The following is a 25,657-nucleotide window of genomic DNA, read 5'->3' as shown; positions in this document are numbered from 1 at the left end:
TCCACACACACCTTCTTAGGTAGGGGCCAATGAGTATTACAGACCTTCTGTCCCAGCACGGTGGCAATATGGTGGCACATGGCAGTCATTCACCCCAGCCAAGCAGACAGTACTTCTAGATATGTATGTAAGAGTCCCATGAGTTGTCGCCTTTGATTTTGGTTGATGTAGTCCCCTATATTCACAGGTCCAGCTTTGAAGAGGTCATCCTAGTTCTGGCTCAGGAGGGTAGAGAGTAATCAGTAATGCCTCCCTGCTCCTCCAGAGTTTAAGTGAGTTAACATGGTATGTTCTTGTCTCTCAATGCTGGCCTTGCACTCTCACCTTGTTAGGTCTGCTTCCAGTCTCACTGGCCAAAGTTAGTAAACTTGCCTCAATCAGCAGTGCAATGTGGCCCACCAGCCCAGCCAGTAAGCTCACCCCAGTCTGTTGCTCAGTGTAGCTCACTTGCCAAAGTCCGTAGACTTGCCCCTGTTTGCAAGGTAGTATGGCACCCTGGACAAAGTCAGAAAGTTTGACCCAATTCACATGCTAATATAGCTCCTTGGTTAGAGACAAGAGACAGCCCCAATTGTAACACGCTGACTCTCTGGAGTTGGCTCACTCGCCAGTTAGCCATAACCTTTTACTGGGCTACTTCCTTCCACAGTTCCCTCAGCTGTGGTGCAGGTGACTATCTCCTGTCCCTGGTCTGAGTTGATTTTTTCCTTGGGACCTCCAGACTCCCTGAAGCTTCAGGGGAGAATTTTGCCTTCAGCTTGGGTTGCAGTATCTCTGCATCTGGATTTGTGCTGTGGCTTTCCTGGAACAAGTGGTGTATGTCTTCTCCCTCTGGCAGTCAGCCCCAACTGAGCTGAGTTGCTCTCTTTTATATCTGTGCAACTGGGTCATGCCCAGCAAGGTAGAAGAGGTGTGGCTTTCTCAGTCCTCAGTGCAGGGTTAACTCCTTCTTGTCCAGTGAAGAGCAAGTGTGCCCCATTATCCTCCCCCCATATTTCTGCTAAATCACCTCAGTCCTATCTAATAGCATCACTCCTATTCCAATTCTATACTTCCTATGAGCCTCCTAGTTGTATCCAACTGTGTAATTATTTTGATGTAGTTTTCAGTCATGAAACGCAAATTCATTTAAGTCTTAAGTCTCATACTAGTCTTAAATAGGGTATAAAAACAAAGCACCTGAACAAAATTGAAGTAACTCCAAAAAGATTGTGCAATGTCATAAATCTCTATAGCCCAGGAAGATGATTTTATTATGTACTCCCATGGCTTCAAGATCCAGCCTTTGTACAGCACAGTAGTGTGCCTGGCACTTTTACAGGAAAGAAAGGAGAAAAGGTTCATCCCCAAAGGCTCTCATTATCTAAAGTCCGTAAGATTGCACAATGCACAACACCATGCAAAGGAGGGAAGGCAGTACAATGACCAGTCAGGGGAGAGCTGCTAATAGCTGTCTCTTGGTGCAGCCAGTATCAACATACTTGTCAGAATTAGGGCCACCAGATATGCCCCTTATCACTGCAAATTGATGTAGAAAGGGCATGGTTCAATGATTAGCAATCATGCTGCCTTCCTGCCATGCCATGCCATGCAGGCCCATGCAGGGTGTCAGTTCAACATATTGATGATGTGGTCAGAACAAAATGGAGAACACTAACTAGGACATAAACAAATCCTCCAATCATCTACTTTCCGTTAAAAGTATTTGCACAAGAGAGCATCTACACTGTCACAGATGCTTTTGTGCAAAAGACATCTCTTTTGCCATTTTAGTCATTGGGCTTTCTTGCACAAGAAATTAACTTGCCTGTCTACACTGGCCCTTTTGTGCAAGAATACTTGCACAAGAGGGCTTATCCCTGAGCGGGAGCGTCAAAGTATTTCCGCAAGAACCACTGATTTTGTACAGTACAAAGTCAGTGTTCTTGTGCAAATACTCATGGCCAGTGTAGACAGGTGGCAAGATTTGGCGCAAAAGCACTTGCTTTTGTGCAAAATCTTGCCAGTCTAGATGCACCCTCGGAGTCTAAGGCTTTGTCTACACTGCAGGGTTTTTGCGCAAAAAGCCTTTTGTGGAAGAGTTCTTAAGCAAAAACTTCTTCCTCAAAAGCGTGTCCAGACCTCTGCATGGATGTCCACACTGCATGGATGCTCTTGCACAAGAAAGCTCTTATTACGATTCATAGAATGGCCATGAGTGTATCTGTGCTTTTTCGGATAGGCTCTTTTTGCACAAGAAACCACTTGCAGGAGGAATAATGGTAGTACGAATTAGGAGCTTTAACTCAAACTACCTAGTCCGTGTTGCGTGTAGCGATGGGCAGGTAGTTCGAACTACGGGGCATTTAAAAATGGCAGCGCCCGGGAACATGCAAATAAAGCCCGGGATATTTAAATCCTGGGCTTCATTTGCAAGTTCAAATGCCTTCATTAGCTACCCTAGTTCAAACTAGGGTGGCAGTGTAGACATACTCTGGGGGATGATGAGGAGCAGCAGCACTGCCTGGATGCCAGTGTGCTCCACCGCATCTTGCGTCTGGACACCAGCAGTGACTGGTGGGACCACATCATCCTGGAGCACTGGGGAGACCAACAATGGACCCAGAACTTCAGGATGAAGGACACCTTCCTGGAGCTCTGTGGGTATGTCTACACTACAGCACTAATTCGAACTAACTTAGTTTATTAGTTATTCGAATTAGTTAATTCGAACTAAGCTAATTCGAATTAGCGCATCTAGACTTAAAAACTAATTCGAATTAGCATTTTGCTCATTTGAACTAGCGAGTCCACACTGATTGGATGCTGGGTCGCATTTAAAGGCAGCTGAAACCAGTTCCGGCAGGGCATCAGGTCAGTAGTTGCTTTGTGTGGCTGCAGTCTGAGGCTATCTGAGGCTCGTGCTTAAAGGGACCCCCCTTGCCTACTTCGCCGAGGGACAGCAAAGCGTTTTTCTCTCCACCTGCCTGTGTTGGTGCTTCCCATTGGGGACGCCACCGCAGTTGGCACCATGGAGCCAGAGCTCACCCTGGGAATGCTGCTCGTTTTTGGACTTGATGCTGCCATCCTGCCTTACGCCACCTGGTGCACATCAGCCCCCTGCCTCTTCCCCTGACCTCTTCCCCTGACCTCCCCAGGGGTTGTGGAGGAGCCGCAGCAGTGCCCGGACCAGCGACTGGTGGGACCACAGCATCATGGAGCACTGGGGAGACAGACAGTGGACCCAGAACTTCAGGATGAAGAAGGACAACTTCCTGGAGCTCTGCAAGTGGCTCGCCCCTGATCTGCAGTGATGGGACACTCACATGAGGCCCGCCATCCCCCTCGAGAAGCGTGTGGCCATTGCCCTGTGGAAGCTTTCCACACCAGACAGCTACCGATCTGTCAGGAACCAGTTCGGCATGGGGAGATCCACTGTTGGAGCAGTACTCATGCAGGTACAGCACCCACCGGCCACTGGGCTGGGGGGGAGGGGATAGGCCGCCCCAGGGGAAAAAGGCGGAAGGGGAGGAGGCGAAAGTGCCCCGCACCGGAGGGTTCAGTCTGTCCCGGCCATACTACACACCATCCATGGGGGTTGCTTCTGGAAGTGGGGCGCAGGGCAGTGCCAGGGAACGAACACTCCCAACCACCCGGATGCCCCAGTGATTCGCGGTTTGCTGTGTCCCTCTGTAGGTGGTCAAGGCCATCAATCGGGTGCTGCTCCGCAGGATGGTCCACCTCGCCGACCCAGACACCATCATCCGGGGATTCAGTGCCCTCGGCTTCTCCAAATGCGGTGGGGCCATCGATGGGATGCACATCCCCATCCATGTCCCAGAACACCAGGCCTCCCAGTACATCAACAGGAAGGGGTACTTCTCCGTGCTCCTGCAGGCCGTGTGTGACCACCCGGGCCAGTTCACGGACATTAATGTGGGCTGGTCCGGCAAGGCACATGACGCCTACACGATGCCAGAGGTTGCATGCCATAACCTTCTTTCCTGACTACCACATCAGGGTCGGGGATGTGGACATGCCCATGAGCCTGGTGGGGGATGCAGCCTACCCCCTACAGCCCTGGCTGATGAAGCCGTACACAGGGCACCTCAACCCCTCCCGCCAGGCCTTCAATGCCAGGCTCACCAGGGCCTGCATCATGATCGAGGGGGCCTTTGGACACCTGAAAGCCAGATTTAGGTGCCTCCTCACCCGCCTTGACCTTGCCGAACACAATATCGCTCCTGTGGTGGCAGCATGTTGTGTGCTGCACAATTTTTGTGAGTGGGAGGGGAGGCTTTCCTGCCAGCCTGGATGGCTGAGGCTGACTGCATGGCTGGCCAGTATGTGCAGCCCCACACCACCGCCATCTGGGGCCGTCTGGCTCTGGGAAGCCCTGAGGGAGAGCTTTCAGATGAAGGAGGACTGAACTCTCCCTGCATCTCCCACTGGGGCCTTCTTCCACCCTTCCCTTCTTCCCCTTTCCCCTCCCTAACCCCCCTTCCTAATGTCAAATAAAGACACCTATTTTGCCAACAAAAATCTCTTTTTATTTTACATAACTGGGGTGGGGGGAGAGAGGAGTGAGGGTGGGAGAGGGCAGGGGGAAACCTGGGAGGAGGGAGCTGGAAGGGGAAGGAAGAGGAGGAAGGGAAGGGAAAGTTCAGGCTTGGGGGTCCTGCTGGCTCTCCTGTCTCACAGCACTGCAGGTGTGGGGGCATCGGGGGGGAGTGGGTGTGGAAGGTGGGTCAGGAGGGATGGGGGTGCGGAGGAAGCGGGAGGAGGAGCAGGGGTGGGAGGAGGTGCAACAGCTGGGGCGGCCGCAGGGGCTGGAGCAGGAGGAGGCGGAATCTGTCCACCAGAGTCTGGAGGTGACCTCTGAGGGCACGACCCTGTTCCTCCAGTGCCTGCAGGCTCTGCTGCTGCAGCGCAGGTCCTCATGGACCCAGTGCTCCTGGTTGTGGAGCTGTTGCCCCAGTAGCCACAGATGCTACTGCTGGTACTCTTCCTGGTTCTGGGTGTGCCTGCTAGCCCGGGTGTAGGTGGCTGTTGCAGGTGGAGTGGTGTGTCCTGCAGTCCCAGATGCTGTGGCTGTGGTCAGTTTTCCCTGGGGACACGGTGAGTAAAACCCAGCTCCCTTCTGCAAGGTGAGGTTGGCATGTGGGGAATGGTCCAGGGTCTCTGCATGACACCCAGCTGCTGCTCCATAGTGGGCAAGGCCCAGGCGCATGGTCCCTGGGCTCCCTCTCTCCTCACTCCCCCCATACACATAAGGAGAGCATGATGGCACTTACATGTGGAGCCCTCCCTGGCCTCAGACAACACAGCTGATGTGCTCTGTGGAGTTCCTCAGGGGTCCTGGGCCCTGGGCAGGCTCCCTGCAGACTCCTGGCTCTCAGCGTCCTCCTCCTCCATGTCCAGGACGGGTCCCTCTGCCCCAGAGTCAATCACCACCCGGGGGGCCTGGATGGGGTGAGTCCCCAGGATGCAGTCCAGGGCCTCAAAGTGGAGGTAAGCCTCCGGGTTGGCCCCTGGCTGGGAGGCCCTGGAGTAGGACTGCTGCAGGTCTACCTGCTCCCTGGTCCACATGGGTCCTCTGGTGGCCAGGCTGTCAGCCATGTGGCTGTAGATGGCCGTGTTCCTGTGGCTAGTGAGGAGATCATGGACGTTGGAGGCTTCCTCCCAAACCTCAATGAGGTCCATGATCTCCACACTAGACCAGGCAGGCACCCGCCTCTTGCAGCTGTTGGCAGGCTCCTGGGAGCCTCCAGCCTGGTTCTGGGAAGAGGTGGAGGGCTAGGTGGCAGCGGGTGGCTGGCTCATGCTGTGCCAGGTGCAGGGTCTGCTGGCTGGGTGCTGGCAGGCTTGCAACTGGTACGAGCACTGTAGCCAGACCATGGCCCTTTAAAGGCTCTGGGGCCGGGGGGCGGGGCAGAAGAGTTTCCCTGATTTGGCCCAGAGTGGCCACCAGGGCAAGGTGGGAAGGGCGAGCCTCCCACTAGTTCGAATTAAGTGGCTACACAGCCCTTAATTCGAACTACTTAATTCGAACTAGGCGTTAGTCCTCATAGAATGAGGTTTATCTAGTTCGAATTCAGCGCTCCACTAATTCAAATTAAGTTCGAACTAGCAGTTTGCATGTGTAGCGCCTATGAAAGTTAATTCGAACTAATGGCTGTTAGTTCGACTTAACTCTGTAGTGTAGACATACCCTGTGAGTGGCTCGCCCCTGCTCTGCAGCGATGGGACATGCACATGAGGCCCACCATTCCCTTTTACAAGAGTGTGGCCATCGCCCTCTGGACGCTTTCCATGCCTGATAGCTACCTATCCATGGCAAACCAGTTCGGCATGAGGAGATCTACCGTCAGAGCAGTGCTCATGCAAGTATAGTAGTCTCCGGCCACTGTGCCAGGAGGTAAGGGGGAGGAAGGGATGGGCTGCCCCAGGGAAAAGGGGAGGAGGTGGTGTAAGTCCCCTCCCCGGGAGGGTTTGTTCTGTCCTAGGCGCACTATGGCCTGCCCGCGGTGGCCAGGATTGCAGGGGGGTTGCTTTTGGAGAGGGGATGAGGGGCAATGGCGGGGAAGGAGCACTGTTAGCCACCATGGCACCCCAGTGACTCTCTGTTTTGTCTCTCTCTCTGCAGGTGGTCAAGGCTATAAATAGAGTGCTGCTCTGCAGTCATCTGCCTCAGTGATGTGGATGCGATCATCGAGGGCTTAGGCGCCCTGGGCTTCTCCAACTGTGGGGGAGGAGGGAAGAGGGCACAATTGATGGGACAAACATCCCCATCCATGCCCCAGACCACCAGGTCTCCCTGTACATAAACCAGAAGGGCTACTTCTCGGTCATCCTGCAGGTTGTGTCTGACCCCCAGGACTGCTTCCTGGACATTAATGTGGGTTGGTCCAGCAAAGCACATGATGCATGGGTTTACTGCAACTCCTCCGTGTGCCAGAGGCTGCACACTGGGACTTTCTTCCTCGACCGCCACATCAGGCTCGGGGACATGGACATGCCTGTGTGCCTGGTGGGGGATGCGGCCTACCCACTACAGCCCTGGCTCATGAAGCCCTACATGGGTCACCTCCACCCCTCCTGGCAGGCCTTTAATGCCAGGCTCAGCAGGGCCTGCATCATGGTGGAGGGTGCCTTCGGCTTGCTGGGAGTGAGCGTCCTGTATTTACACAGGTCTCCGACTTCTCATTCATTCCTTTGCATCCCACCCTAACTTCCCCGCCTTTGGCTAGGCTTCTGGAAAGCCACCCGGGGAAGTAGGGGGTCATGATTGTGTGCGTGCCTGGACTCTATTCACTGTCACCCTTTTCAGTGGCAGGAACGGCTGTCGTTACCACTCTGCTTGCTGGGGCTTCCCTCTGTGCCTGTGCGGTGGTGAGAGGTGAACGGGTCCTTCTATAGCTGTGGTCACCAACCCATCGATTGCGAGGCCTCGACCAGTTGATCGCGAGGCATTCGGGCACCCCCACCCCCAAGAAGCTCCACTACCTACCTCTAGTGTAGTGCCGGATTCCTGCGGGGTGGATGGAAGTCCTGTCTGAAGCCCGCATCACTTCCGGGGGTTCCAGAAGAGCGTGGGCTGCTCCACTCCCTCTGTTGCATGCTGGTGGAGGGGGCGTCGGCCCTCGAGGAGGAGTGTGGTGGCTTCCCTGTGCTGTCGGTGCCGGAGGGGTGAGTCGAGCGCAGGGGTTTCCCTGCGCCGTGGGAGCGGGGGTCGGCCCCGGGGTTTGGCCATGCTGCGGGAGGGAGTTGGCCGGGCTGGGCTGCACCACAGGAGAGGGGTTTGACCTTGGGACAAGTGCCCACAGGGGTTGGCCATGCTGTGGGAGGTGAGGGGGTGGGCGGTTGGGGCAGCAAGCAGAGCGGTAACGACAGCCGTTCCTGCCACTGCGAAGTGGCTAGGGAGCAGGGTGACAGCGAATAGCAGTCAGACACGCACACAATCCCGACCCCCTACTTCCCCGGGTTGGCTGGGCTGGGGTTGGCCTCGGGGCCAGGCACGTGCAGAGTTTCCCTGCACCGTGGGGGGGGGGGGGGGGAGAGGGTGTCGGGCCTGGAGGACGCACATGCTGGCTTCCCTCTGGGTGGGGGAGGAGTAACGGTAGTTCGAACTAGGAAGCCTAGTTCGAACTACCTAGTTCGAGCCCCGTGTAGCCGCGTGGCACGGGGTTCGAACGAGCGGGGATTTAAAAATGGCGGAGCCCCGCTTATGCAAATGAAGCCCGGGAAATTCAAATCCCGGGCTTCATTTGCAATTGCAGTATGCCTACATTACCCTCCTATTTCGAATTAGGAGGGTAGTGTAGACATACCCTGAGTGAGAAGTCCTATTTTTACAGTATTTTGACACTATTTCAAAATAACTGCCTGCTGTGTAGACGCAGACTAAGTTATTTCAGAATAGCACTAGTTATTTCAAAATAGTGTTGTAGTGTAGACATACCCTAAGTCACACCGACTTTCAGTGAGTGTTAAGCTCCTAAATGCTTAAGTCACTTTTGAAAAAGGGTCTTAGGTTCCTAAGTTATTTAGGTATTTCTGAAAATTTTACCTCTTGCTACTTACTGGATATGGGAACATCTGGAACCTGGCAATTACTTCCTTTCTCCATCTTATCATGCTTATTTGCATTATAAATATGTATAGATGAACAAAGTGGTTTTATTTTTTGAGGGCAGGAAACATCTTCCTAGGTACTCCTAATATGAGCTATATAGCTGTATATCAAAGAAGCAGCCTAATTTAAACCTCTCCCCCCATGATCCATTAATTAATTCATCATGTAGATTTATCCCATACATTGCCTGCTTTGTCTATTCCCACAACTTACTAAAAACATTAAATATTCTTTTAATAATTAAAGAGTAAATAAGTATTTTATTCATATGAAATATTATAACAATTTTTCGTGACTTTAAAATATATTACTTGCATTCATGAAATTGGCTTTGTAACTCAAATAGTATGCAACTTGTGCCTCTAGTATCCTAGAGAAAACCCACTCTGTGGACTTCCTTGCCATTGCCCTCATGCTAATATATATCAGTGTCCATGATTTCAGAATCAGGATCTATTTTGGTGAGCAAAGCCTGGAAATGAATGCAAAGGGACCATATCTGGTTTTTATGAGGGCCCAATGCATGTTGGGACAGAAATATTAGGGACATTTATTTTTAACTGTACACAGACAACATACATGATTTCACAGTAATACTTTGACTAAAGAAGCAACAATGTTTTATAAACAGATTTAATGCTTTAAAATTCATTGTGGCCTGTTGGTTATGACTCAACATGAGCAACATTTACAAGAGTTAAACACAAGTATTCCAAATTGTATTCATTTGGAGCACAAGTCTGAGAGAGCTCCAACCACAAGCTGTCACAGGGTCTATGTGTCCAGGCTGTTGGGAAAAGGACAGTTTGGGCTTCTTGAAAAGCACCAGAAAGCAGGGGGTAATTTCTGAAGATAGCCCTCTGCCCCACACAAAGTTAGTGCTGACCACCACCAGACAATCAATCATAGAATCATAGGACTGGAAGAGACCTCAGGAAATCATTGAGTACAACCCCCTTCCCAAAGGATGGCCAAACCTCTAGGGATGGAGCTTCCACCATCTCAGTAGGTAACACACTAGTGCTTCACCACCCTCCTAGTGAAATAGTTTTTTCTAATATCAACCTAGACCCTGCCCCTCTACAACTTGACATCATTGTTCCTCATTCTGTCATTGGTCTCCACTGAGAATAACCTCTCTCCATCCTCTTTGAAACACCCCCTTCAGGTAGTTGAAGGCTGCTATCCAATCCCCCTTCCCCCATTCTTCTCTTCTGAAGACTAAATAAGCCCAAATCCCTCAGTCTCTCCTCATAAATCATGTGCTTCAGTCCCCTAATCATTTTGTTACCCTCTGCTGTACTTTCTCCAATGCATACACATCCTTTCTGTACTGGGGGGCCCAGAACTGGATGCAATATTCCAGATGTGGCCTCACCAGCAGTGTTCCCTCTAAGCTGTGCAGCAGCACAGCTTCTCAGGTGATTACTCAGCCCTGCCCAGTCAGAGGCCCAGGGCTCTGCTCATGGAGCACCTGACTGGATGGGTCTGATTAGTCACCTGTGAAGCTGTGCTACCCTGCAGTTTAGAGCCAAATAAAGGAGAATAATCACTTCCATAGATCTGTTGGCAACGCTCCTCCTAATGCACCCTAATATGCCATTAGCCTTCTTGGTTACAAGGGCACACTATTGACTCATATCCAGCTTCTCATCCACTGGAATCCCCAGGTTTTGTTCTGTCATACTGCTGCTGAGACAGTCGGTCCCCAAGCTGTAAGACAGGGGTCTCCAAACTTTTTGAGCTTGAGATCACTTTTTGAATTTAAGCACAATCCAAGATCTACCTCAAATATACATACCCTTGCTCTACCTCCTCCCCTCCCATTTGCTGAGGGCCCAGCCCTGTTCCCATCCTCCCTCTCTTGCCCATCCTCACTTTCATCAGGCTGGGACAGAGGACTGAGGTGGAGGCTCTAATCTTGTATTAAGGGATCTGAAGTGAGAGGGGCTCTGAGCTGCTCTTGTGGCAGGCAGTTGGGATGTATGAGGGAGTTTTAGGTGCAGGCTCTGGGATGGCATTTGGATGCAGGGGTACTCGGGGATAGAGCAAAGGCTTGGAGTGGAGGGGGGATTCATGGCTATGGTAGGAGTTTTGATGTGGGACCCAGCTGGGCACTGCTGGTGGCTCCTGGTTGGTGATGCAGTGGGGCTAAGGCAGGCTCACCCCTCTCCTGGCCCTGACCCACTCCCTAAAGCAGCCAGCAAACTCCTCCCAAGTCCTGTTGTGTTGCCTCTCTGCTCGGTGGAGAAAAGATTCAGAGTGGGAGGGGGCACCCTGACATCAGCACCCTTCTCTCCCTCCCCTGCCCTATGCAGTAAGCAGGAGGGTCTCAGGGAAAAGGGCAGCTCCAAGGCAAAGGGCAGGAGATGAGCAGCAATGGGGGGGAAGGGGCAGCTGAAGTGCCAGCACTTGATAGCCTCTTGGCCACACCAGCCAGGATCACCTGTCAGAGGCTCCAAGATCTACCAGTAGATCCTGATCTACTGGTTGGTGACCACTGCTGTAAGGGCATGTCTACTCTGTACACTCATTTCTGAATAAGCTATTTCAGAGGAATACTTTTGAAATGGGCATTTGCTCTGGAGATGCGCTATTAAAATAGCGCTGAGCTATTTTGAAATAGAGCGTCCACACTCATTGGACACTGATTTGCATTTAAGGCCACCGGGAAGCACTTCAGGAAGGGCATCAAGACAACAGTCACTTCCTGGAGCTGCTGCCTGAGGCTATGTGAGGCTCGAACTTAAACGGATCACCCTGTACAGCCATGTCTCAGGCTCCTCTCCTTTGCCTACCTCATTGAGGGACAGCAAAGCCTTTTCTTTGCCTGCTGTGGTTGCCATTGCAAATACCTCAGTGGAACGAGGTGTACCGGTAGTTCGGAATAGGAAGCCTAATCCAAACTACCTAATTCGTGCCGCATGTAGCCATGGGTACGGAGTCCGAACTAGCGGACATTTAAAAATGGCAGCGCCCGGCAATATGCAAATGAAGCCTGGGAAATTCAAATCCCGGGCTTCATTTGCAACTCCGGTTGCCTACATTAACCCCCCCTAGTTCGAACTAGGGTGGTAGTGTAGACATACCCTGAGAGCCCGAGTGTTGAATCAGCACAATATTCAACAGTCCACTAAACTGAAAGTGTACACGACTGTAGTCTTGACCAGCCTCCTGTATGGATGTGAAGCCTAAACTTTGTACAGAAAACATGTGAAACTACTGGAGCGCTTCCACGCACGCAGCCTGAGGTCATTTCTGCACATTCGATGGCAGGACAGAGTCATGAACTTGGAAGCCCTTGACAGAGCAGGAACCACAAGCATTGAAGCCGTGTTTCTGAAAGATTTGTTGGGCAGGGCACGTCATTCAAATGGAGGAGTCAAGAATTCCTAAGCACCCCCTCTATGGTAAACTCTACCAGGGCAAAAGGAATCAAGGTTGGCCTCGCAAGAGGAATAAAGACTGCGTAAAGACCAACATTGTTCATGCTGGATTAAAGCCAAAGCAGCTAGAGCAGCATGCAGAAGACCGAACAGGCTGGCATGCTCTTGTACGACACGCATATGATAACTATAAAGAGCAGTGATGCATACGCCTGATTGATGCTCATGAGAAGAGAAAGACAACAGTAGCAGTCACACTGACAGAGCCAGGACAATTCCTTTGCCCCCACTGTGAACACCCATCCCGTTCAAGGCTTGGACTCCTCAGCCACATGTGAGTCCACAACAGATGAGCCTGTGCAAGCTCATCAGACATGATGGACTACCATTACCATTACCAATGGTGAGGGCTATCAACACCATCCTGCTGTGCACGGTCATCAAGCTGAGTGATGTGGACCCCCATCACCAGTTATGCCACCATGGGATTCCCCAATTATCTAAGGTGTTTGTACACAAATAAAGAAGCCTGGGAAACAAACAGGAAGAAGCCCTTGGTAGGTGACCAGACTTTTTAAAAGTGAAATCTTTGGTGAGCTTAAACACAAAAAGGAAGCTTACAAGAAGTGGAAACCTGGATAGACAACCAGGGTAGAGTATAAATATATTGCTCAAGCGTGTAGGGGTTGTGGCAGGGTCAGTCCCACTCCTGGGCCCCTGACCCCTGTTCAGCCCACTGTCCCACAGTCTAGAAGTCACAGAATATGGCTCACTGGCCTTGGTTTGAGATTTGTTGTCTCCCTGTAGTCTTTTAACACAGCCAATGCTGTACTCTTGGCTCCTCGGGGGGGGGGGGGGGGGGGGGGGTGGGTGTGGGTGTGTCTTTCTCCCCAAACTCCTCCTCCACTCTCTCACAGCTCTCCAAACTCCTTCTCAGCTCTCTCTCCCCCCTCAGCTACAGGATGGGTTCTTAAATAAGCCTCCAGGCATCCTCAATTAGTTTCACCTGGGCCTTCATTGATTTTGCAGCCGCCTGTCTCAGCTGCCCCTAATTAGCCAGGATTGCTGACTCTCTCTGCAAGAACTGCCTCTTTCCCCTTCCATCAAGCTCTGGAACCGGCTGCATCCCCCAGCTCTGTCTCTGACTTTGAGGTGGAGAAAGGAACCTCTCTTCCACTGAGCACGGCAGGCTGCTGGTCTGGGCTTGTTGTGTTTTTTCCTTCCCTGCACCCCTTCCCTCCACTTTTTGGGAGGGGTGTGTGGGGGGGCCACTGGGGTTGTGGCAGGCAGGCCCTGGCTACATTCTGGGCAGGTCCCCTCTTCTTTCTGCCTGCTCTGTCTGCAGGCAGCCTTTCCCCACCCCCACCCCTCAGCTGGCTGCAGGAGCTGCTGGGGGTGTGGGGGTGGATGGGGGGGACTTTGCTGCCTCACCCTGGTGGGGGGAGTGGGACCCCCATTTTCCATCTCTTTGGGGACTGCCTGGCCCCTCTTTTCACAGTTGCAGGCCTGAACTTCACCGTTCCTGCAGCTGCTACTCCCTCTGGAGTGGAGGAGGTAAGGGGGGGGGGTGAGTGTTTGTGAGGGGCCTCTTGTCATCTGGGCCCCTAGGTGGCAGCTGGCACAGCTTTTGTGGGGTGCTGGGACTGGGGGTGGTTCCCTCTGCTCCCTGCTGTCTCCCCTGCATTTCTGCTGCTGCTGTTGCTGCTGCTCCCTTCCCAGCCCCAGGTGCTGCAGGGGCCATCTCCTTCCTTGGCCTCACTGCTTGCCTCCCTGCCCCTCCCTTGCTCTGGTGGGTCCTGCAGCAGGTACAGCGAGCCTGCCACTCAGGCACTCGTGGGCACACTCGCTTCCTTCCCCCCCCCCCCCCCCGGGCCTGAAGTATCTTGCTGCCCTCCTGCTTTCTTGAGTAGGCCCCTTCGCACAGCCTGCATCCCCTCTCCTCTACCCGTGTGCCCATACCCCCCCGTCATCTCGTTCAGCACCTGAGCAGCCCACTCTTCTTTAGTTACCCTCCCCCCCCCCCCACACACACCGTTTCACTTCCCACATGCCTTTCAATGATTGACCCTCTCACATTCCCAGTGCAGCTGGAGGAGCCGCTCTTACCGTCCTATGCTGGGAGCTGTATTCCTTACTCCTTCCATTTTCCCCTTTCTGAACAGTTGCCCTCTACCCCACTTCCAGCCTAGTGGGGGGGAGCGGTGAACCTCCTTCCTCCCCTCCCTCTCCCTCCTTGTTCCCTCCCCTGGTGTTTTTGGTCCTCCCCTAATTGTTTGTTTGTTTGTTTGTCCTTCCTTCCCACCTATAACCACAATGGAGGGGTTGTCCAGCGACACCCCTGCCAGACCTTCCTCGCCCACCCCTAAAAACAAGAACCCCTCTGAAGCTGCCGGGGCCCCCGTCACTATGGTAGAGGGGGCGAAAATGGACGAGGACCCCGGGGCCTCGACCGCTTCTGCCGCGGCACCTCCAGTCACCTCTAAAGAACTTCCCCTGAAGGGTAGGAAGGGCTGGGGGACCAAGAAGGGCAAGAGCCCCGCCCAGAAGGCAAAACCTCCTGAGGTGAGGGCTCACTCCCTGGCCGCGACCCATCTGCTGGCCGCGGCCCCCCCTCCTTCCCGCTCCCCTGTTCCTTCCACCAGCTCTGGGGGCAACGGTGTCCCGGGCCCCAGGGCGTACGCCCAGGTAGCCGCCACCCTCCCACCTGCTGCCTCCCAAGCCGCCTCCCGGAATACCATCCCCGGCGGCCATGGCCCCTTTCGCGCCATGGCCCCTTTCGCACCCTGACCAGGAGGCATGGGGTCTGTTGTCTCTTGGTGGCGGCCTCACCCCACGTGGAAACCTACGTGCGGCCGTTGGCACGCGTGGTGGGGCCCGTGGCCGTGGTGGCGGCCTCTAGGATGTTCGGGAAGGTGGTATTCTTCCTGGCGTCCGAGGCTGCCGCCCAGGAGGCAGTGGAAAGGGGTTTGGCGGTGGGGGGCGTCCACGTTCCCCTCGAGCCTTTGGAGGACCTGGGCGTACGGGTGGTTTTGTCCTCCATTCCTCCCTTCCTCCCCAATGCCGCCCTATTGCCTTTCCTTTCCACCCTGGGGAGGCCTCTGTCAGTCCTGAGTCCCCTTCCTCTGGGCTGCAAAGATCCTACCCTCCGCCACGTCCTCTCCTTTTGCTGGCAGGTACAAATCCAACTACTGCCGGCGGGACGTGGCGGAGAAGCCCTCGAAGGGTCATTTCTGGTGCCCCATCAAGGGGCCCGGTACCGGGTGTACTACACCATGGGGGAGGCCCGGTGTTTTTTCTGTCGGGCGACAGGGCACGTCCGAAGGGACTGTCCCCTGGCCCGGTTTGGAGAGGCATCCGGGACCCCTGATGCCCGGGAGGGCACTGGCCCTACCATCGCCGGTGGCCCTGACGGTCCGAACCCTGGGGTCGCCCCTCCTCCAACCGTGACCGTCGTCAATCCCGCTCGGGTTCCGCAGGGCCCAGACGAGCGTGCGGGTGCTCTTGCTGCCACCGCCAAAAGCGGCAAGGCCGGGCCCGCGGAGGAGAGGGCGGCGGGGTCAGTGACGGGACTCGGGCAGGACCTACCTCGGGGGGAGGCATCCCTTTCCCCTGCTGCCCAGCCCTCATCTACCCTTGCCCTCCTACCAGCGCCCTTGTCCCCTGGCTCTTCCTCCAATCAGGGCCAGCCCCCTTCTTCCGAGGGATGGGAGCTTACAACAGGGAGGCGCCGAAAGCGTGCTCGGCATTCCACCCCGCCCACTGAGGAGGAGGACAACCTCCCTGCACCTATGGGGATGGACGCTGAAACCGTCCCACCCTCTGAGCCCTTGAACGATTCACAGCACCGCAAAGCAGTTGAGGTGACCGCGGCGGTTGCGGGAGAGGTGAACACCTCCCTCCCGGGGTCCCTGCAAGGGGGGCATCTGTGGAGGATGCTCCCACTGTTCCCACCTCCGCTGAGTGGGCGGCCGCTGACCTTGCCACTGACAAAGATCACCATCTGGTGGCGGGCAGCGGGCTCGCCTTCCTCTCTCAGGAGGTGGAGGCTTTGGGGCTGACCCCGGCTGCCTCAGAGGGGGATCATCAGGTCCTGGAAGGACAACAACAGACCTCTCCTTCCCCTTCCGACTCGCTGCTATCCCTTCTCCCTGCCTCTGAGTTGCCCCAGGGTGCGACCGTCTGCCCGGCCATCGGCAGCGTTTCGGCCGCGGCCGCCGAAACCCTTGAGGCTCTCAGCGGAAGGGAGGTTCCGTTAATATCCGTCACCCCCGGTGCTGAGGCCTCTGGTGCTGCACTCTCTGTGGCACTGGAGCCCAACACTGGGGAGAGTACCACTACCCCTACTGTTGCCACCGATTCTCTGCCCTGCAAGGAGGCACTGCATCCCGATGCCTCCTTCGCTGAGGTTTCTCGCCCACCTCCTTCTCCTGATCCCTGTTCCACCCCCCTCCCAACTGAGCTTCCCGCCCCCCTTCCTCCTCCTCCCCATCCTTGTCTCTTCCCCAATCCTCCACCGCTTCTTCCCCCTACCCCTCTTCCTCGTCTCCCTCCCTTTCCTGATTCCCCTGCCTGAAATCTTCTCTTCCCCTTACTCTGTTACTGCCGCCCCTGGGGTTGCCATGTTTACTCTAGACGTTGGCCCCCGGGAGGTGGTCTTCGTTTCTCCTGCTCCCAGCACGTCTGGGGCCGGTCTCCCTCCGCCACTGTCCTCCCAGCAGGGACCTCAAACACCCCGCAACCTGGTGTCGATGGGTCACGGGACTCAGGGAGAGGTCTGGCCCCAAGGCATTGGAGGGCCCGAGGCCCCGATGCCAGATGCGCTGAAGGGCGAGATGCGTGATTTCTTGGAAGACATCCGAGGCTCCAAGAACAAAGTCGCTCTCGCCCTTCAGCGCTGGGGAGATTTTCATCTCATCCTACAAATAGTAAGGGCCCTCCTAGGGGAGGGTAAAGGGACCAGGCGGCGGGAGGCCGCGGCTTACCAGCGGGTCCGCAGCTTCCGTGACGCCCTTCTTACCTTTGGGCACGGTCACGGTTTGCTGCGAGGCCCAACGGGGGCCGCTGGCACTCCCGCCAAGAAGGATCTTCCCCAGCCCTCTCGATGTCGGCGCTCATCATTGCCACTCTAAACACTCGGGGCTACAGGTCCAGCCTCTGTAGGTGTCAGGTACTCTCCTTCCTTCGGAAGGGGAGGTACTCTGTCGTATTCCTCCAGGAGACCCATGCGGCTCTGGCCGCAGAGGCTAGCTGGCAGCTGGAGCGGGGGGACAGGGTTTATTTCAGCCACCTGTCGGCCCGTCAAGCCGGGGTGGCTACCCTGTTCTCCCCAAACTTGCAGCCCGAGGTGCTGGGGACCGCCGAGGTCGTGCAGGGTCGCCTGCTACATCTCCGGGTTCGGATAGAGGGGCTGATATTAAATCTTGTCAACATCTACCCCCCGTCATCCGTCTCGGAGAGGCTCCGCTTCTATCAGCGGGCGTCTGCCTTCCTCGGCTCTTTGGATCTTGGCGAGTGCCTGGTTCTGGGCGGGGACTTCAATTGCACCCTCGAGGACCGGGACCGTACGGGGCCCGAGTAGTGCCCGGCCGCCGCGGACGTCCTCAGGGAGATAATAGACCATCACTCCCTGGTGGACGTCTGGCGTGACCTCCACCTGGGTGAGGAAACGGTTTTTACCTATGTCCAGGTGGTGGGTCATCGGTCTTTCCAATCCCGGTTGGACCGCATTTATCTGTCTCACAATCATCTCTTCCGAGCCCACTCCTCTGGCATTAGGCCGGCCCCGTTCTCGGACCACCATTTAGTGGCCGTGAAGGCCTCTCTTTCTTCTGAGAGGCCGGGGCCGGCCTACTGGCATTTCAATAACAGCCTGCTGGAGGATGTGGGCTTCGTAGCGTCCTTCCGGGAGTTCTGGCTGGCCTGGCGCGGGTGGCGGTGCGCCTTTCCCTCGGCACGGCAGTGGTGGGATGTGGGGAAGGTGCGCACGTGGCTCTTCTGCCGGGACTACACCCAGGGGGCCAGCTGGCGGAGGGATGCGGCCATAGAGTAGTTGGAGCGGGAGGTTTTAGAGCTAGAGAGGCGGCTTGCCACCGGCTCCGAGGATCCGCCCCTCTGTGGAGCGTACCGGGAGAAGCGGGGGGAACTCCGGGCCCTCGGGGACCTTCGAGCCCGGGGTGCCTTTGTTCGTTCTCGTATCCATCTCCTTCGGGAGATGGATCGAGGTTCCCGCTTCTTCTATGCCCTGGAGAAAAAGAGGGGGGCTAAAAGACACATCGTCTGCCTTCTGGCAGAGGACGGCACCCCCCTCACGGATCCGGTGGAGATGCGCGAGAGGGCTCGTGCCTTCTACGCCTCTCTCTTCTCCCCGGATCCGACCGACGCCGACGCCCGCAGGGTTCTCTGGAACGAACTCCCGACGGTCAGCGTGGGCCACCAGGACCGGCTAGAGCTGCCTCTTACCCTGGCCGAGTTCTCGGAAGCCCTCCGTCTCATGACCAGCATGCCGGGAATGAACGGGCTGACCGTGGAGTTCTACCACGTGTTCTGGGACGTGGGAACTTTCTGGGTGTCTGGCTGGTGAGTCTTGCCCACATGCTCAGGGTTTAGCTGATCGCCATATTTGGGGTCAGGAAGGAATTTTCCTCCAGGGTAGATTGGCAGAGGCCCTGGAGGTTTTTCGCCTTCCTCTGTAGCATTGGGCACAGATCACAGCTGAAGGACTCTCTGCATGTTGGGGCCTTCAAAGTATTGGAAGGCTTCAATATCTGAGACATAGGTGAGAGGATTATTCTAAGAGGGGTGGGCGAGATTCTGTGGCCTGCACTGTGCAGGGGGTCAGACTAGATGATCATAATGGTCCTTTCTGACCTTAAAGTCTATGAGTCTATGAGTCCTCGGACTGGACCTTGCTAGCATCTGGGCCGAGTCCTTGGAGAGTGGGGTCCTCCCTTTATCATACAGGCGAACCGTGCTTGCCTTGCTGCCGAGAAGGGGGACCTCTGTGATCTGAGGAACTGGCATCCCGTCTCGCTCCTCAGCACGGACTATAAAATCAGCGCCAAAGCCATCTCTCTAAGCCTGAAGTCCATGCTGGCGGACGTGGTTCATCCAGACCAGACCTACACCATCCCGGATTGAACCATCTTCCACAACCTTTTTCTGGTCTGCGATCTGCCGGCCTTCTACCATGACTTCCTACGGGCCTGGAAGCTGGTAGAAGCGACCAGGTCCTTGGGAGCCACCGTGGGGGCAGACCTCCACGCGGAGCCCCTGCTACACAATCCCCATCTACATGTGCAGGTGGCGGAGTCTCCCTTGGTGCGCCTGAGGCTGGTCCTGGCAGAAGTCACAAGGATCGGAGACCTCCTGGACTACAACCGGGGAGACTGGGTGGATCCTCGGGTGCTCGCCCAGCACATGGGGCTCTCCACCCTACGTACTCCCCGGCGCGTACTTCAGGAGGTGAAGGACGCTTTGCCACCCACTGCTCGGGTTTACCTCGACAAGTTCCTGCGAGAGGGTGCACCCCACCCATTCCTCACCCCCGGCCCGCCCAATCTATTCATTGGCCCTGAGCCCCACGTACCTCCCCGTCCGCCTCCCCCTTGTTACCCAAGCCAGCTGCACGCGGTGCAGCTGGTCCCCTTCCGAACTGCGCCAAAGAGTCACCTGAACACACTCATGCTGCACACTCTCCACTTCCCCACCATCGTGTCCCGCCAAGACACCAAGTGGCGGGACCTCCTACCACCAATGGAGGGTGGGGAGCCCCAGTGGGACAGTCTCTATTCTACCTTGGTTCCGCGGCCCACCGTGGACATCAGCTAGAGAATCCTGCATGGAGCTGTGAGCACGGGCGTGTATTTGGTGCGGTTCACCCCCACCTCCTAAACGTGCCTCTTCTGTGGCGTGAGGGAGACCCTGGTGCACATCTACATCGAGTGCGCCAGGCTACAGCCCCTCTTTTGGCTCCTCCAGAACCTTTTGTTGAGGTTCTGGCTGCACTTCTCCCCTCACCTGTTAATTTAAGCACACCCCATCCAAGGCCCTACAAAGTTGCGGGACCTCCTGGTCAATCTTCTCCTGGCTCTTGCCAAGATTGTAATTTATAAGACCAAGGAGCAGAGGCTGGCAGAGGGAGGGGTCTGTGACTGTGGGGCCTATTTCCGTTCCTGCATCCGCTCACGGATCCAGGCAGAGTTCCACTGGGCGGCATCTACTGGCTCTCTCGAGACCTTCGAGGGGCAGTGGGCGCTATCCGGGGTTCTCTGCTCAGTGTTCCCATCCAGTTCCCTTGTTTTACCCCTTTAACTCTCACACCCGTCTCTGTTTTCTTTTTATTTGCCCCAAGTAATTACTTGGTTTCCTGGGCTCAGTGGACCCTTCCCATAGGCTGGGGAGAGGTCCTGCAGAAGTGGACGGGCTAACGCCCGCCCACCTCACGGATTTCCAATAGGAACCCCTGCTCTGTCCCACTGTACATAAGTTCATAAGAGCATTTTGGAATCCCAAAGAAAAGATGATTCTAAAATGCAGTAGCTTTAATATTATTTGCTTTCTGTCTCTGAGGGTGTTTTCTTTGGGGTGGGGGAGGGACAGGGAAGGTACAGATTATTAAGTTCTACTCTTTTCCCAAAGCAGATCCATATAGTAGATTCCAATGTGTATCCCCCAAAAATGTAGTTTATAGGCATATTATTTGTATAAATAATATCCTCTTATTGGAATGTATCAAGCTTTGTCTTTTGAGATCAATGCTACCCCTGCTAAAGTCAGTGGGAGTGTAAGAGGAGAACGTTTGGGTTCCTGAATTCTAAAATATTATAAAGTACATTTCCTGGACAATTGTATTTCTAGACCAATTACTAAACACAATAGTTTGCAACAGTGCTGCAGTGGTTACATTCCCATTACAGTAGAAGCTAGCTAATTGAGATATTTGTTATATGTTTCCTTATTATTCATTGTCCCCCTTTCCCATTAGATGGCAATGGAGCATCTATGCAGCATTTCATCAGTAGAATGTAATTCTTTCCAGTAGTTTTAGTTTCCAGATTTATAACCAAAATAAAACACTCATTTTCAAACTGAAGATATTTTATAGAGAAATTAATAGAGATCTTTTATAAAACATTTTGTTTCACAAAGCTGCAATTATTAATGTCCTACATTACTTCCACATGAATACATGGGGGGGGGGGGTTCAACCTGGAATAAGAGTATTGCGTACTGAGTGTGTTAAGCAGTCATTTTAATTTCCTCTGCTCTATGTCCTTCCTAAGTAAATTAATTCCAAATACTAAAGGCAATAGTTATTTGAAAATATCTTTAGAGAGCTTCTGATTCTTCATGACCACTATTACAGACCAGCACAATGTGGAGGCAAAAGTTGTAACTGAGCCAATCCAGTGTTGATTGATGGGACAATAATCTCATTGTGTGGTTTGTTATGAAGTCAAGTATTGTGTTCAGTGTTTTAGTAGGCTAATTTAAAAACCACTACAATGCCAAGGCAACAGGAGGCAAACAATTTGAGCTAGTAATGTGCCTCCTAGCAATTTATTTTGACCTTTTCTAAAAGATGCATGGTATGAAGATAAGGCTAAAGAAGCTGTAACACTGAATTGTCCAGTGCCTTTTGTTTAAAGTTAAAGAGTCTACTTCAACTCTAGCATGGGTGCTGGTCTCATTGCCTTCATTTGGATTTTTTTCCAAGTTTGTACCCAAAAGTTCAATATATAACATACACACCATCTGCAATTTGTAAATTCCATACTCCATGTGAGCTATAAAAATCACTATTATGCTCTGATGCTCATCGTATGGATAAAATGTTCTACTAGTAATCTTCTAGTAAGAGCAAAATGTAATTAAACATTAGCAGAATTACATATTGAGTCACGACAGAAAAGAAAATGCAGTCTGTCACTGTTCTTTTTCGGTTGTGTAGAAGTGGATACTGTGCAGAAATATAGATCTCAAAAATTTGACTGCTCTTTACAGTGGTATTTAGTAGTAGTAGTAGTAGTAACATTAACTTTCTGACAATTTTGCTTTTAAGTTTGTGATCCTGCCAATTTTATTCTCTTCTATTCTATGGGGGTATGTCTACACTACAGCATTATTTTGAAATATCTTATTTAGAAATAGTTGATTTGAATGAAGTTATTTTGAAATAACACGTCTACATACAAACTTCATTTTGAAATAGCACGTACACGCTGAATGGACGCTGAATTGCTTTTAAGGCTGTCCAGAACCAGGTCCGGCAGGGCATCAGGTCAGGAGTTACTTTGCATGGCTGCTGCCTGAGGCTGTGCTTAAAGGGACCCCCCCGGACAGCCGGTTCTCAGGTTTCGCTGCTTGCTTGCCTACCTCGATGAGGGACGGCAAAGCATTTTGTCTCTGCGTGCTCTGGTTGCCCTCATTAGGGATATCACAGCACTCTGCAACATGGAGCCAGAGCTGCCCCTGGGCACTCTGGTGCTTCTCGTGGATGTGCTGCTGTGAGCCTGGCTGCACTTCCTGCAAGCTGCCATCTGGGAGGTCCCTCGGGCGGCTGTCAGTATCCAGGAGGCCCTGTAGGAGAGCTTCCACCCTGAGGAGGACTAAGAGCCTCCCTGGTTTGCCCCACTGGGGGCTTATGCCTCATTCCTCCCGCACATCCTTCCACTTACCCCCCTCCTTAACCCCTCTTCCTGATATCAAATAAAATACATGTATTTTCATGAACACAAAGTCTCTTTATTTAACAAAACTGGGTTGGGGACTGAAATTGGTGAGACTGGAGAAAGGAGACGGGCGAGGGCAGGAGAATGGATGAGAGAGGAGAGGGGGGGAAAACTGGGAGGAGGGAGCTGGAAGGGAGAAGCAAGGGGAAGATGGGGGAGGGAAAGCTCAGGGCTCAGGTTTAGGGGTCTTGCTGGACCAACATGATTTTCATGCAAACCTGCTCCTGGGTTCACATGTGGCCTTTGGTGGCCAGGCTGGCAGCTATCCTGCCATAGACGGCCATGTTCCTCCATTTTAGTGCGGAGATCATGGACGTTGGAGGTTTCCCCCAAACCTCGATAAGGTCCACGATCTCCACACTAGACCAGGCAGGCGCCCACCTCTTGAGGCCCCGGGCAGGCTGCTGGGAGCCGCCAGCCTGGTCCTGGGAAGAGGCGGAGGGCTGGGTGGCAGTGGGTGACTGGCTCATGCTGTGCCAGGTGCAGGGTCTGCTGGCTGGGTGCTGGCAGGCTTGCAACTGGCACAAGCACTGTAGCCAGACTGTGCCCCTTTAAGGGCTCTGGGGCCAGGACGGGGGCAGAAAAGTTTCTCTGATTTGGCCCAGAGTGGCCACCAGGGCAACCTGGGAACGGCTAGCCTCCAACTAGTTCGAATTAAGTGGCTGCACAGCCCTTAATTCGAACTACTTAATTCGAACTAGGCGTTAGTCCTCGTAGAATGAGGTTTACCTAGTTCAAATTAAGCACTCCGCTAGTTTGATTGAAATTTGAACTAGCGGTTTGTATGTGTAGCCCCTATGAAAGTTAATTCGAACTAACGGCTGTTCGTTCAAATTAACTTTGCAGTGTAGACATACCCCATGTGTTGACTGATCTCCAAAATCAGGAATAGTTTGTCCACCAATGGTTGTTTCAAGACAAATGTCTGAAAGAAGACTTTTGAGACCTGCTATTGATCAGAATTCACATAATAGGCTCACTAGAATTACTTATACTCAGCATTTCTAGGACTTTACGGATGTAGAGCCACTAAGGAGTTTTCTGAGTAAATACATATCTTTCATTAGATACAAATGCAACATTTAATGCTCAAGGACTTCCTGTGAATCTGTGACATTTTCTGGAGAAACTGGAGATCATAAACTAAGGACTGGACCAGTACGGTGAGACCTATTGTGTATATATAGCATTTTCATCTGTTGTACAAAAAAATTGCTGCTTTATTTTCTATGTTTATAGAAAAATACATTCATTTGCTCTGTCTAGTTCACTGAAAGTTAAAGGACTAAAAAAGAATTCTCTAGCATGAATAAACCCTGAAATGTGTCTGAAATTTAAATGGATTTGCAGTATAAATTAAACATTTATTTCAAAATATATTTCACAGATTATGTTGAAAGCAATTTAACTTTTGCATTTGCAGTCCCAAACTCTTCCTCAGAGTATTTCCATTTATTATAATTGTTTAAAGGCCTTTACACATAATAAATAAATTGCCACGTTGTGCTGCTGAATTCATTTAGCCCTGAGATAAGGGGCCTCTATGTAACACACAGATTTCTTTTAATGGTATGTCTACACAGCAAAGTTACTTCAGAATAATGAAATAACAATGCGAGCATCTACACAGCAATTCCATTATTTCAAAATGATATTGAAATAATGGGCAGCTTATTCCAACTATAAACCTCATTCCACAAAGAATAATAACTCCTCTTCCAAAATAGATATTCCAAAATAAGGCATGTGTAGACGCTATACTGTTACTATTTCAAAATAGCCCCTTCCCATCCCCTTTCTGCTTCTCCATGTAGGAACTAACGATACAGCTAAGAATGACCTTGATCAGCTCACAGCAGATTATGTAGCACTGGGAAGAAGGATCAAGGAATTTAAAGTGCAAGTGGTGTTGTCGTCCATCCTTCCGGTTGAAGGAAAAGGTCCGGGTAGGGATTGTCGAATTGACGAAGTAAAGGCATGTTTGCACAGGTGGTGTCGGAACTAGGGCTTTGGTATCTTCAACCATGGGACTCTGTTCTGGGCACAAGGATTATTAGGAAGAGATGAGATCCACCTAACCAAGAGCATCTTCGTGGGCAGGCTTGCAAACCTAGTGAGGAGGGCTTTAAACTAGGTTCATTGGGGGACGGTAACCAAAGCTCTGAGATAAGTGAGGAAGTCAGCCACTGGTAAGAATCACAATGAGGAACGAGCAACAAAGGAGGACCCCTGATTCAGATGGAGAAGATAGGGCGATCAACTGCTTATCTAAGGTGTTTGTACACAAATGGGAGAGCCCTGGGAAACAAACAGGAAGAATTAGAAGCCCTGGACCAGCTGAAGAACTATGATTTGATTGGAATAATGGAGTCTTGGTGGGATGACTCTCATGACTGGAGCACTGTCATGGAAGGGTATAAACTGTTCAGGAAGAACAGTCAGGGAAGAAAAGGAGAAGGAGTTGCATTGTATGTAAGAGAGCAGTATGATTGCTGGGAGCTCTAGTATTTAGAGGGAGAAGAGCCTTTTGAGAGTTTATGGGTTAAGTTTAGAGTTGGAAGCAACAGGGGTGGTGATGTGGTTCGTGTCTGCTATAGACCACTGCATCAGGTGGATGAGGTAGATGAGGCTTTCTTCAGACAACTGAAAGAAGCTTTCAGATCACAGGCCCTGGTTCTCATGGGGGACTTTAATCACCCTGATATCCGTTAGGAGACCAATACAGCAGTACACAGACAATCCAGGAAGTTTTTGGAGAATGTTGGGGATAACTTCTTGGTACAAGTGCTGAAGGAACCGACCAGGGGCCATGTGCAGATTGGCCTGCTGCTCACAGACAGGGAGGAACTAGTAGAAGTAGAGGTGGGTGACAAGCTGGTAAGCAGTGATCATGAGATGGTAGATTTCAGGATCCTGGCCAAAGAAAG

This window comes from Pelodiscus sinensis, chromosome 13 (genome assembly GCF_049634645.1).
Source record: "Pelodiscus sinensis isolate JC-2024 chromosome 13, ASM4963464v1, whole genome shotgun sequence".
In the NCBI taxonomy this organism is placed as follows: domain Eukaryota; kingdom Metazoa; phylum Chordata; order Testudines; family Trionychidae; genus Pelodiscus; species Pelodiscus sinensis.
The sequence above is the reverse complement of the archived record's forward strand: the minus strand, read 5'-3'. Positions refer to the sequence as shown.